Source organism: Macaca fascicularis, chromosome 13 (genome assembly GCF_037993035.2).
Source record: "Macaca fascicularis isolate 582-1 chromosome 13, T2T-MFA8v1.1".
NCBI lineage: Eukaryota > Metazoa > Chordata > Mammalia > Primates > Cercopithecidae > Macaca > Macaca fascicularis.
The window spans coordinates 115,733,442-115,744,767 of NC_088387.1; the positions used below are offsets into that span (position 1 = coordinate 115,733,442).

An 11,326-nucleotide genomic window follows, 5' to 3' on the forward strand; every position below is an offset into this window, starting at 1 on the left:
TCTAAGTTCAAATCATAAGATTTCCTCCTATGTTCTCAACTAGAAATTTTATAATTTTCAGTTTTGTATTTAGGTCTATGATCCTTGTAGAGTTAATTTTTGTGTAGAGTGCAAAATATTGATTGCGGTTCCTTTTATTACATATGGAAATCTGATTGTTCCAGCATCATTTGTAAAGAGACTATCCCATCTCCATTGAATTGCCTTTTGCCTTTACTCCTTAGATAAAAATCAACTGGTCATATATGCTTGATTACATATCTGGATTCTATTTATGTCCATTGATCTATATGTCCTCTCTTTCTGTAATATCAGTCTTGAGTGTTGTAGCTTTACGTTAAATCTGGGCATCATTGTGAGTCCTCCTAACTTTGTTTTCTCTTTTTCAATTTGTATTATGGGTTCTAGTTACTTTACCTTTCTATATAAATTGATTGGAATTGTGTTGAATCTATAGACAAATTGAGAGAGTTGACAGCATTGAATCTTCCATTCTATGACAAAGTATGTATTTCCATTTAATTAGATTGTATATTATTTATTACATCAATATTTAAAACAAAATTTCAGCATACAGATTTTGTATAAATTTTTAAAGTTTTGTAACTATTTCAAGCTTATTGAACTATTGTAAATGATACCATTTTTCAAATCAATTTTCATTTCATTTTTTTTTGTGGCTAACATATTTAGATACCATTAGTTTTTCCATATTGGCATTGTACTCTCTTGCCTTTCCAAACTTAGGATTAATTCTGTTTATAGATTCTTTTTGATTCTCTTTGTAGCCAATTCATGTCATCTACAAAAAAAAAGAAAAAGAAAATGGCTGGGCGCAGTGTCTCACGCCTGTAATGTCAACACTTTGGGAGGCCAAGGCAGGCGGATCCCTCGAGGTCAGGAGTTTGAGACCTGCCTGAGCAACATGGCGAAAATGTGTCCCTACAAAAAATACAAAAATTAGCTGGGCATGATGGTGCAGGCAGCTGTAGTCCCAGCTACTTGGGAGGCTAAAGTGGGAGGATTACTTGAGTCCAGGAAATCAAGGCTGCAGTGAGTAGAGACTGTGCTGCTGCACTCCAGCCTGAACGAGACCTTGTCTCAGAAAAAAAAAGTAATAATAATAATAATAATAATAATGTTTTATTTCTTTATTTTCAATTTTCTTGTCTTTTTTTTCTTTATTGATTTATTGAACTTGCTAAGATCTCTAGTATAATGTTTAATAGTAGTAGGGCAATTTTTTTTGATGATGTCTTATATTTGGTTGAGGAAGTTTATTTCTGTTTCTAATCTACTGACTTTTAAAAGAATCATGAATTTATTTATCAAAGACTATTTCTGCATGTATCAATATAATTTCATGGTTTTTTACATTTTTTAGTTTTTTCATGATGAATTGTACAGATTGATTTTATTTTTAAATATTGAACCAGCCTTGCATTCTGAGAATAATCTCTACTTGATCATGATGCATTCTATTTTGGTGGATTTGGTTTGTTAGTATTTTGTAAGGACATTTGTGTTTATATATCTGATATATATATATATATATATATATATATATATAAGTCATATGTATATCTCACACATATATGTAAGTGATTTTATGCTATGTATCTTTTTTCTTCTGATGTATTTTTCTGGTTTTGATGTTAGTTTAATGCTAACCTCATAAAATAAGTTGGGAAGTGGTCTTTTACTTATATTTTGAAAGAATTTGTATAGAATTACTATAAATTGTTAAGGAAAATTTTTGTAGCATTTGCTAGTGAATATGTTTATGTTTCGACTTTTCCTTTGTGGAAGCTTTTTACTACAAATTCCACTTATTTAGTAGAATTAAGATTATTCAAGTTATCTAATTTTTTATTGAGTAATTTTGGTTTCATTATGTCTTTCAAGGGAATTTTTTAATTTATAATTTCATTTTATAGATTTATATTAAAAGTTCTGAATATGAGTGGCTCTCTGCCTACTCCTTTCACCACCTTCATATCTTAAGTGAATAATGCGTTCTCATCAAGAGGCCTAAAACTAATCACCAGCTGACAGCAGTTCACTTTTTGAGTTACAAAAAACTTTCCCTCTCAGGCCATTTATTTTACTGATAAGCAACCTAACTATATTATAGTTTCTAAAATATTATCTCCAAAGCCCCTAGAAGATGCATACATTTAGTCCAAAAGGTTTAATAATTCCCCAAGCTGATGTTTCCCTTTCTCCTTTGATATTGGCATAATTTGGAGTGTCCATTGTCTGTTTTATTTCATATTGGGACAAGCTGAACAGGGACTAAGGTGAAGGCAGAGAGGCATCCAAGGCAAATCATTTAAGGAGGCACTACAAATACAAGGTCAACACTTGCAGGAACCTAACAAAGAGTGTCTCCTTAAAATTTTTGTCCTAGGTGCCTTATCTAGTTCTGAACTTTTTAATGTGAATTCTTTTCTTTCCTTTTTTTTTTTTTTTTTTTTTTTGAGATGGTCTGGCTCTCAAAGGCTGGAGTGCACTGGCATGATCTCGCCTGACTGCAACCTCTGCCTCCTGGGTTCAAAGGATTCTCTTGCCTCAGCCTCCCAAGTAGCTGGGCTTACAGGCGTGTACCACCACACCTGGCTAAGTTTTGTATTTTTAGTGGAGACAGGATTTCACCATGTTGGCCAGGATGGTCTTGAACTCCTGACCTCAGGTGATCCACCCACCTTAGCCTCCCAAAGTGCTGTGATTACAGGCATCAGCCACTGTGCTGGGCCTGAATTCTTTATGTTCTCTAAAAATTCAAAATTATTTTTTAGTATTTTATCAGAAATACTGGAGGCATCAATTTAAAAGGAATGCACAGAAGATCCTTCATCACTACTTTCAACCAAGCAGTTCTGGGCTGGAGATCCTAGATCAAGCTACTGGCAGATTTGGTGTCTGGTGAGGGCTCTGCTCCTGGTTTGCAGATGGGTGTCCTCTCATTATGCCCTCGCATGGTTGAGAGAAAGATCGTCGTTCTGTTTCTTCTTAGAAGGGCACTAATTGTATTCATGAGCTCCACCCTCATGACCTAATCCCCTCCTAAAGGCCTCACCTCCTAGTATTATTATATTGGGGGTTTGGATTGCAACATATATATTTGGGGGAGTAGGCACAAACATTCAGCTCATAACATCTTGTGAATCACTTTTAATAGCAATGTTGGAACATTGCTTTAAAAATGATGCAGACCCTATTTCCATATATGCATTAGGAAATTCTTGTATTGCTATAAAGAAATATGGGAAATGGGTAATTTAAAATAAAAGAGATTTAATTGGCTCACAGTTCTCCGGGCTTTCCAGGAAGCATGGTGGTGTTGACATCTGCTTGGCATCTGGGGAGGCCTCAGGAAGCTTCCAATCATGGCAAAAGGTGAAGACAGAGTAGGTATGTCACATAGTAAAAGCAGGAATAAACGAGAGAGAGAGAGTAGGGGGGTGGTGCCAAACACTTTTAAATGACACATCTCATATGAATTCAGGGCAAGAGCTCACTTATCACCAAGGGGTTGGCCCAAACCTTTCATGAGGGATCTGCCCCCAAGATCCAAATGCCTCTGCCAGTCTCCAACATTAGGGACTACATTTCAACATGAGATCTGAGTGGGGACAAATATCCAAACTATATTAAGAAGAAACGCAGTAGTTCCCAATTTCGTCCCTCACCACCCTCCCACATACCAAATCATATATGTGAGGAGTACTTTTATATGTACAACTTGCCCTATTTAGAACTGTTCTGGAATAAGTGCATTTCCCATAGTACTATCTAAAACTCCATCCCCTGCACTTTCCTTCAAGAAAGCACATGACAATATCAATAATGCATTGCATTTTAGGAACAAAGTTAAATATCTTCTAATTTATTTTAACCATTAATAAACTGTTTTAACTCTTTTTATAACAATTATTTTTAGATCGATTCACAAGTGATTACAACACACACTACAGCAAGATGGATAATTGCTGTCCTAATGCATACGTTACTCTAAACATTATTACATACAATGATATTGCCAAGGATTTAAAATTTTGATCAGCTGTTTCAGGAAACTAGGAGCTTTTAGCTAAATGAATGAATCATGGAGAAGAGTCCCACCATTTCTCGTTCAAGATTGGTGACTCAGTGTCAGTGGGGCATGAGACTTCTATGATCTGACCTTAGAATGACCCCTTTTTATTGTGGAACAAGGTTTTAAGCTAGGCCATTCCCCTGGAGCCATAAAGGATTGACTAGGGAAGATTGCACTGAGCTTTGCTATGAACAGAGCTGCTGCATTTTTGTGATTTTTCCCCAGTCTGTGGTTTTTCCTGAGCCTGTATCCAGACAGTGGTCATTCCAAGTCCAGCTTGGCTGTCTGTTACAGCTTCTGTTTGACTATGTCTTTATACTCTTGCCTTATTAAGTTATAAAATTGTTTATTGCTTTACTGTCTCAGCTCAAAGGTGAATAACAAAACCCCAAGCACATGTCAGCCTTGGAAATCTAGTATTGACCTTCCTGGGCCCTCAGTGCTTGCTCATTTCCCATACCTAGCATTTATGTTTCCAACGCTTCATCTACACCTTCATTCACTACTACCTATATGTCATTTGCCTTATTATCTATGGTAAGTATACCGAGTTCTAGTAAAATAGTGTTTCAAGCGCAAGTTTACACATTCCTTATATTAACTTTACTTCAATACTTTCCATTTCTTTTTTGCTTCAGAACCAGGAGTTGAAAATATTTACATTTGTCTTTTAAAGAGGTTATAAAGTTGTCACAAGGACATGGGACGTGCTGGCTATTTTTCCCTTTTTACTATTTTATGGCATCCAATTAGGTGGATAATAAAATTCTTATTTTACTAATGAGTAGTCCAAGACTTCAGGAATAAAAGTACCATGCTTAATGTCACACAACTAACAAGAGGCAGAACCAGTATTTAAATATAAATATGTCTTATTTCGAAATTTGTTTGTTTTACCAAATCCTGTAGCTCTTTCCAAGACTCCTAACCTTTACCTTTTCTTTCTACCCCTAAGAATACATACGATTTTCACATATGAAGTCTCTTTTTAACCTTTTGCTAGTTAATTAGTGAAGCAAAATGCAATGAATTTTGCAAAATGTCATGCAAAAAATGAAGCAGAACAGAGAATCAGGAAATGTTAAACCATGGTTAGTAGCATTGCATATCAGCATTGGTTTGATTGTAATTTCATTGTTCTGGACTCTCACTTATTTAGTTGGTGTCCCTGAGGCCTGCAGTCCTTCCCGGTGCTGAGAGTGGAGCTTCCCAGGCTTTCATTCTCTCCAGGACCTCAACCTTCCTTGTTCCATGTACAGACATAATAAGCCCTTTCCACTTATCTTTTGTAAGAAATTGTATTCTTTCCCACAGGTGAGACCTAGAGAAACATTTGAGTCCTCTTTGATCATGTCCTTAGTCATTTCCCACTCCTGATAATGTGTTTGTAAGATTAATATGAGAACTTCAGTAAGACTGCACTTGAAGGGGTGCAGCTACATACACCAAGCTTATGTGTCACTGGTGAGGAATCTATAAAGCACTGACATGAGTGGAGTGATTTCCATTTCTCTTCAGCAGCCATCTCATGTCAAAGACCATCTGGCAATTCAAATCCTGAGTTATTAAGGCTACAGAATTATGGCCATATCTAGTTTCTATGCACAGCCTTTCCCTGAGTAGAAGGCACAATTAATTACCAGATCAAAATTGGGCTGGGATTTGCTTTGTAAACTGCTAAGCAGTTTAACTGGGTTGTAGAGAAAGACTCTATATGACATTAAATGACCTTCCTAAAAGCTTATTTCTCCCCCAACTGCTCATGTTGGAATCAATTTCAGGAGTCATTCACAATGAGTGGTTTATTAGCTTTCTAAATGCATTTACTACATGCCAGATGTCCAGCTCACACCAGCCTGCTGCTTGCCTTTCACTGACCCCTTCGATGAATGCTATGGACTTGGATCCAGCGCCAAGGAAACACGTCACAGAGCAGTGTGTGGTTGGCATACGAAGCTCCACCGAGGAAGAAGATATTACCCAGGTGTGGGCAAAGAGAATGACATTACCAAGCAAGGTCATAATGATGACGAAAAATAGATTTTTCCAGGTTGAATTTAGAAATACATTGTTTTCTCAGAATTCTCAGTGTGTTTCATGCATTTAAAAATTCCTTTGATTAGAACCAAATTGATTAAAACTAAATGTAGAAAAGACCTTCTTGACAGTTCCAGGGCTATTCTATAGCTGGCTTGAATTTGATTTTTTAAAAATATCTCATTAATCCAAAATGTTCTGCATAAGAGATCTGTACATCTGTTTCTTCACTTATATGATTGTATAATTATCATTTATTTTCAGTAGGTCATTCTGAACAAAATGCAAGTTAACCATTAAACGATTTCTGCATTTGAATATGACATATTTTCATAAAAAGACATGGCTTAAATAGTACTTCTCATCAACCAAGTATCTTGATTCTTTAATACGTTTACTAAGAGAACTAACCATTGCCCTGATTTTCATGAAAAGAAAAAAATCAAATTATTGGTTTTCTCCTTCATATTGCCTTTCTATGCACAAATGACAATATAGCCATTGTTCAGATTCTCCTAAAAAGTTTAATTGACAATGGCATCAAAATTATTCAAATATTCTTAAAAAATATGTGTGTGACAGTATAAGCAACGGTGGAACTGGTCAAAATAATTAAGGATTATTAAATATTTACTATGAAATAAATGCAAATGCATTCAAAATACATAGAAAAATATTGGTTAAATATAATTTTGCAATAAAGATGACAAATGCTTTATTTGTACCTTTTATTATGTTATTACTATAATAAGTACAAATGTAAAATATGTATTTATTTTGTAGCAATAGATTATAAAAGGGTAAAGGTAGGCATCAATAAATAGAGGTAAAATGAAACATCCACAGAATGCAAATAAATACAAATGCAACATTTCTAATATCAAACATCACATCTGACTGTTTTCCTGATGTCACAATGAGACATTTTCTTTATATCTGTTGGGTCTAATAAAATGCGATAGTTAATAATCATATTTTTTGGATGGCATGGGGCAAACTGAACTATGTAGTAAACCATAATGAGCATTGTTAGACTGTTTCTAAATTTCACAGGGAAACAAATTACTTTGTTGGTTGCTAACTTGCCATGCCCACACAGGTACTTTGTCAAAACTTCTTAATTGTGATGATAAAAATTTGGAAATTATTCAGATTAATGTGAATATGTTAAAGTTGTTTTTCAACAACAGTAAGTAAAAAACATATATATAAAACAACATATCTAATATATATGTAATATAATTGTAATATATGTAATATACATGTACTGACTCACGCAATTGTGGAGACTGAGAAGTTCCATAGTCTATCTGCAAGCCGGAAAACCATCAAAGCTGGTGGTATAATTTGGTCCCAGTCCGAAGACTTGAGAACTGGGATCTCTGATGCCTGAAGGAAGACACAAGATGGAAGTCCCAGCTCAAAACAGATAGAAAATTCACCCTTCCTTTACATTTTTCTTCTATTCGTGTTCTCAGGGGTTTGGGTGAGGGCCATCCACATTGGTGAGGATAGATATTGTTTACACCGTCTACCAATTCATGTGCCAATTTCTTCCAGAAACACCCTCACAGATATACCCAGAAATAATGTTTTACCAGCTGTCTGGGCATCCCTTAGACTAGTCAAGTTGACACATAAAATTAACCATCACTCCAAGTAAAACTCGTTTTGCCTTCTCTGGAAATATTTAAGGAGAGAAAAGTAACACTGAGCAGAACAGTATAGAGGAAAGAGCCATGCGCATCACAAAAGCCTACGAATCACATTTGTGAGCCATCACTTACTTGTCTGCAAAATGGATGGGATGGCAGGGCTGTGGTGAAGCATAGATACAACATACAGACATGACCTAGCTTTGTGCCATGCATCTAGATCCTTAATGATGACAGTGAGATAAAGATTACTTATATCAAACAGTTCTTGGACTTTTCCCTGACTCTCATCAGTGAAGTGCATCCTAGCTTAACCTCCTAGTCCTGTTTCCCTTCCTTGCTCTCCATGCCAGACAAGGTTCTCATGACCACATGAAACACAACCGCAAGAAAAGGAGAGGTGAAGAAAGGCAGGAGGTAGCAGGCCTAGGAGTGAAGGTGAGGTTGGGCATGTGGGTTCAGGAAAGGCATGAATGTGACTACCATATATGAAGAAAGAAGGGAGAGAGAAGACCTAAGCATGATTGCTGTGGTCTGCTTACATTCTTTATGCTGTTTGTAAAAAGTAAGTGAAGGGTACGTTACTGTAAAATTGCTTTTGGTTCCTGGAACATGGTCTTTGGGATTCATCACTGCTCTGAGACTGAGTTACGTAGATCGTGACTTCACTAGCATTACAATGCATATAGTCATTATTTTCCAGAAGAACTTAAGTGTGCTTCTATCTTCTGCTTTGACATACATGGAGTAGACCTTTCCCATTCATTTTTCTTTTTTTCTTTTTCTTTTTTTGAGACGGAGTCTCACTCTGCCAAACAGGCTGAAGTGCAGTGGTACGATCTTGGCTCACTGCAACCTCTGCCTTCCAGTTTCAAGCTATTCTCCTGCCTCAGCCTCCCAAGTAGCTGGGATTACAGGTGCCCACCACCACGCCTGGCTAATTTTTGGTTTTTTAGTAGAGATGGGGTTTCACCATGTTGAACAGACTGGTCTCAATCTCCTGACCTTGTGATCCACCCGCCTCGGCCTCCCAAAGTGTTGGGATTGCAGGCGTAAGCCACCGCGCCTGGCCTCCCATTCATTTTTCATACCCAGATCCTTCTTATCTCAGAAAGTCCAGCTACCATGCCTTCCACGACGCTCTCCGTCCCGGATTTATCTATGTGATGGAAATATTTTGCACAAACTTCCTTTGTGTTTGATCTCTACCTATGTACAATCAGATTCTTCAGAGAAGAGCCTGAGCTGGAAATTAGGGTGCATGAGATTCATGAAAGGAAGGACTATGAACAGCAGAAAGGGAAGAGACTTAGTATTGGGCAGGGGAGGAGCTAAGGACAGGTGTGTTTTCAGCAGGACTCTGCCTCTGGCCTCCTCACATAGGGTGTTCTGGAACATGAACTGTGTCCTGAGTTGGTCCGCCCAGAGGGCAAGGAAGTCAGGCTCCCTTGTTGGTCCATGGGCTGTGGGCTTTATACAACCTCCTGGGAAATAAAGCGATTCTTCCGTACGGCTGAAAGCGGTTCTCTGGGGAGACAGCACCTACCCAGGAGTAGCCAATGCACACCAACCTAACCCAGAGGGTCCGCACACTGTATTAATAGCATCCATTACTGACTTTTCCTGATGACCCTTCTCACGTTTCACCTTGTGTTATATGAATTCATATTTTTGTCATATTTATACTAAATTGTGAGCTCCTTGAGGACAAATTAAGTGCAATATTTATATTTGAAGTTTTCACAATACCTAGCTTGGCTCCTGGATAACAGAGCACTGGAAATAACTTTGAAATTACTTGCCAGGACTTAATTTATAACTGGATGGGGCTCTAGAATATAATTTCAATTCATTCTATCTTACTGTAGAGCAGACCATTACTATTCACGGGGAAACTTCCTGAAAGTCCAGAAATGGGCAAAATTCCTAACACTGATATAACCAGAGTTACCAAGGTGTATGAGTATCAAAAAGCAAGGGTGGGATAAGAAGGGCATGGGCTAACTAGGCATAGCGACTTGTTCCTACATGTTAGACTTACAGTGTAAAGTTAATATCCAGGCCTCCACAAAATGACACGTTTCTACACATTGTGAACCTTCTGGATTCCTATACAGTCTGATTTGGAAATATTAAATCTGTGAATGCCATGTGTTTGGTAGGCATAATTGTTAAGTTAATAAATGATGCATAAAATGGAATAATGTATTATAAATACATATGTTAAAAACCCTTGAAAAAGCATTGAGTATAAAAATGAAAAGGAAACCTGAGAATAACTGTTTTATTCACACTTCCCATTCCTCGCTGGTTTTATCCAATCTCATTGCTTCATACGCCCTCTGTATTCTGAGGTTTATGTCTCCTTCTATAGTTCATCTATGCTATTAAGTATGCAGACATAACCTCCCCCAAATGAAGCTCTTGATCTTCCCTGCAAACACTGACGTCTTGTGTTTATCATCATCTAAGTCTCTGGCAAATCTAATCCTAGTACCTCGAGTCACAAAAGCTGTGGATTATCCCTGACTCTTGTCTTTTTCTCACACTGAATACTCAATTCCAATACAAGCTGTAGGTGTTACCTACAAAACATGCACAGACTCCAACCACTGTTTCCACTACACTGTCACCTCCACAGTCCAAGCCATCATCATCTCTCTTGGATGACTGCAATAATCTTCCTGCTTTTACCCAGTTTCTGTCTTTGACCTACTTCACAATGTTTTTAATACAGTCCCCAGAATGTTCCTGTTAAAATATAAGTCATAGCATTTCACACCTCTGCAAAAAAAAAAAAAAAAAAAAAAAAAAAAAAAAAAAAAAATTACCTTTTGTGTGAAAATATACTTTCTTTACTTATTTGGTCATTTACTCATATATTCATCTTACATACCTGTATTGATTATCTTCAATGCCAAATACTAAAATCTCAAGGAAGACTAAAACAAAAGTATTCTTTTCCAGAGTCATGCTGTATTATCCAGAATACTTATACGTCTGCAATCCAAAGATTGGCCACCCAAACTTCTTCATTTATGAAGTGTTTCTCAAAGTAGTTGATTGCCTGAAATTGGATGATAGTAGCCTCAAGAAACACTTATAAACATTAGCCAATTACAGAGTATTTTGGTATGTTTGAGGCTTTATAAATCCCTGACCATCCAGGGACTTAAAATCCTGTTGGCAGAGACCATCAATATTAAAACACTTATTTTCACAGACATTTATTAGTTACTAATTTTGTGCTAGGAATTGTGCTAGGTAAAAGGGGATATAATGATAACATAATGCCTTGACTTTGTTGTTAAAAATGTTTTAGTCTAGTTGGGAAGAAGGCAGGTTTACACAATACATTTAGAGCAGTGGTTTTCAACTCTGACTATACATTGAAGAATCCAGTTAAGAGTTTAGGAAATTTCAACATCTGGGTCTTACTATCAAGATCTCCCTCGGTCTGAGATGTGACCCATGCATTAATTTTCTTGAAAGCTTTCTAGAGGATTCTATAGTGATGTAGGATTGAGAGTGGGTA

The 11,326-nt window shown here is 36.8% G+C and overlaps 1 long non-coding RNA gene across 1 annotated transcript; it reads left to right on the forward strand.

Annotated features, from left to right (window-relative positions):
• Nucleotides 1-1,502: 1,502 nt before the first annotated feature.
• On the forward strand, nt 1,503-10,913 carry LOC135966710 (uncharacterized). Its single transcript, XR_010580255.1, has 3 exons — nt 1,503-5,413; nt 5,937-6,083; nt 10,759-10,913. It is a non-coding gene; the product is annotated as an uncharacterized lncRNA (long non-coding RNA).
• Nucleotides 10,914-11,326: the final 413 nt, after the last annotated feature.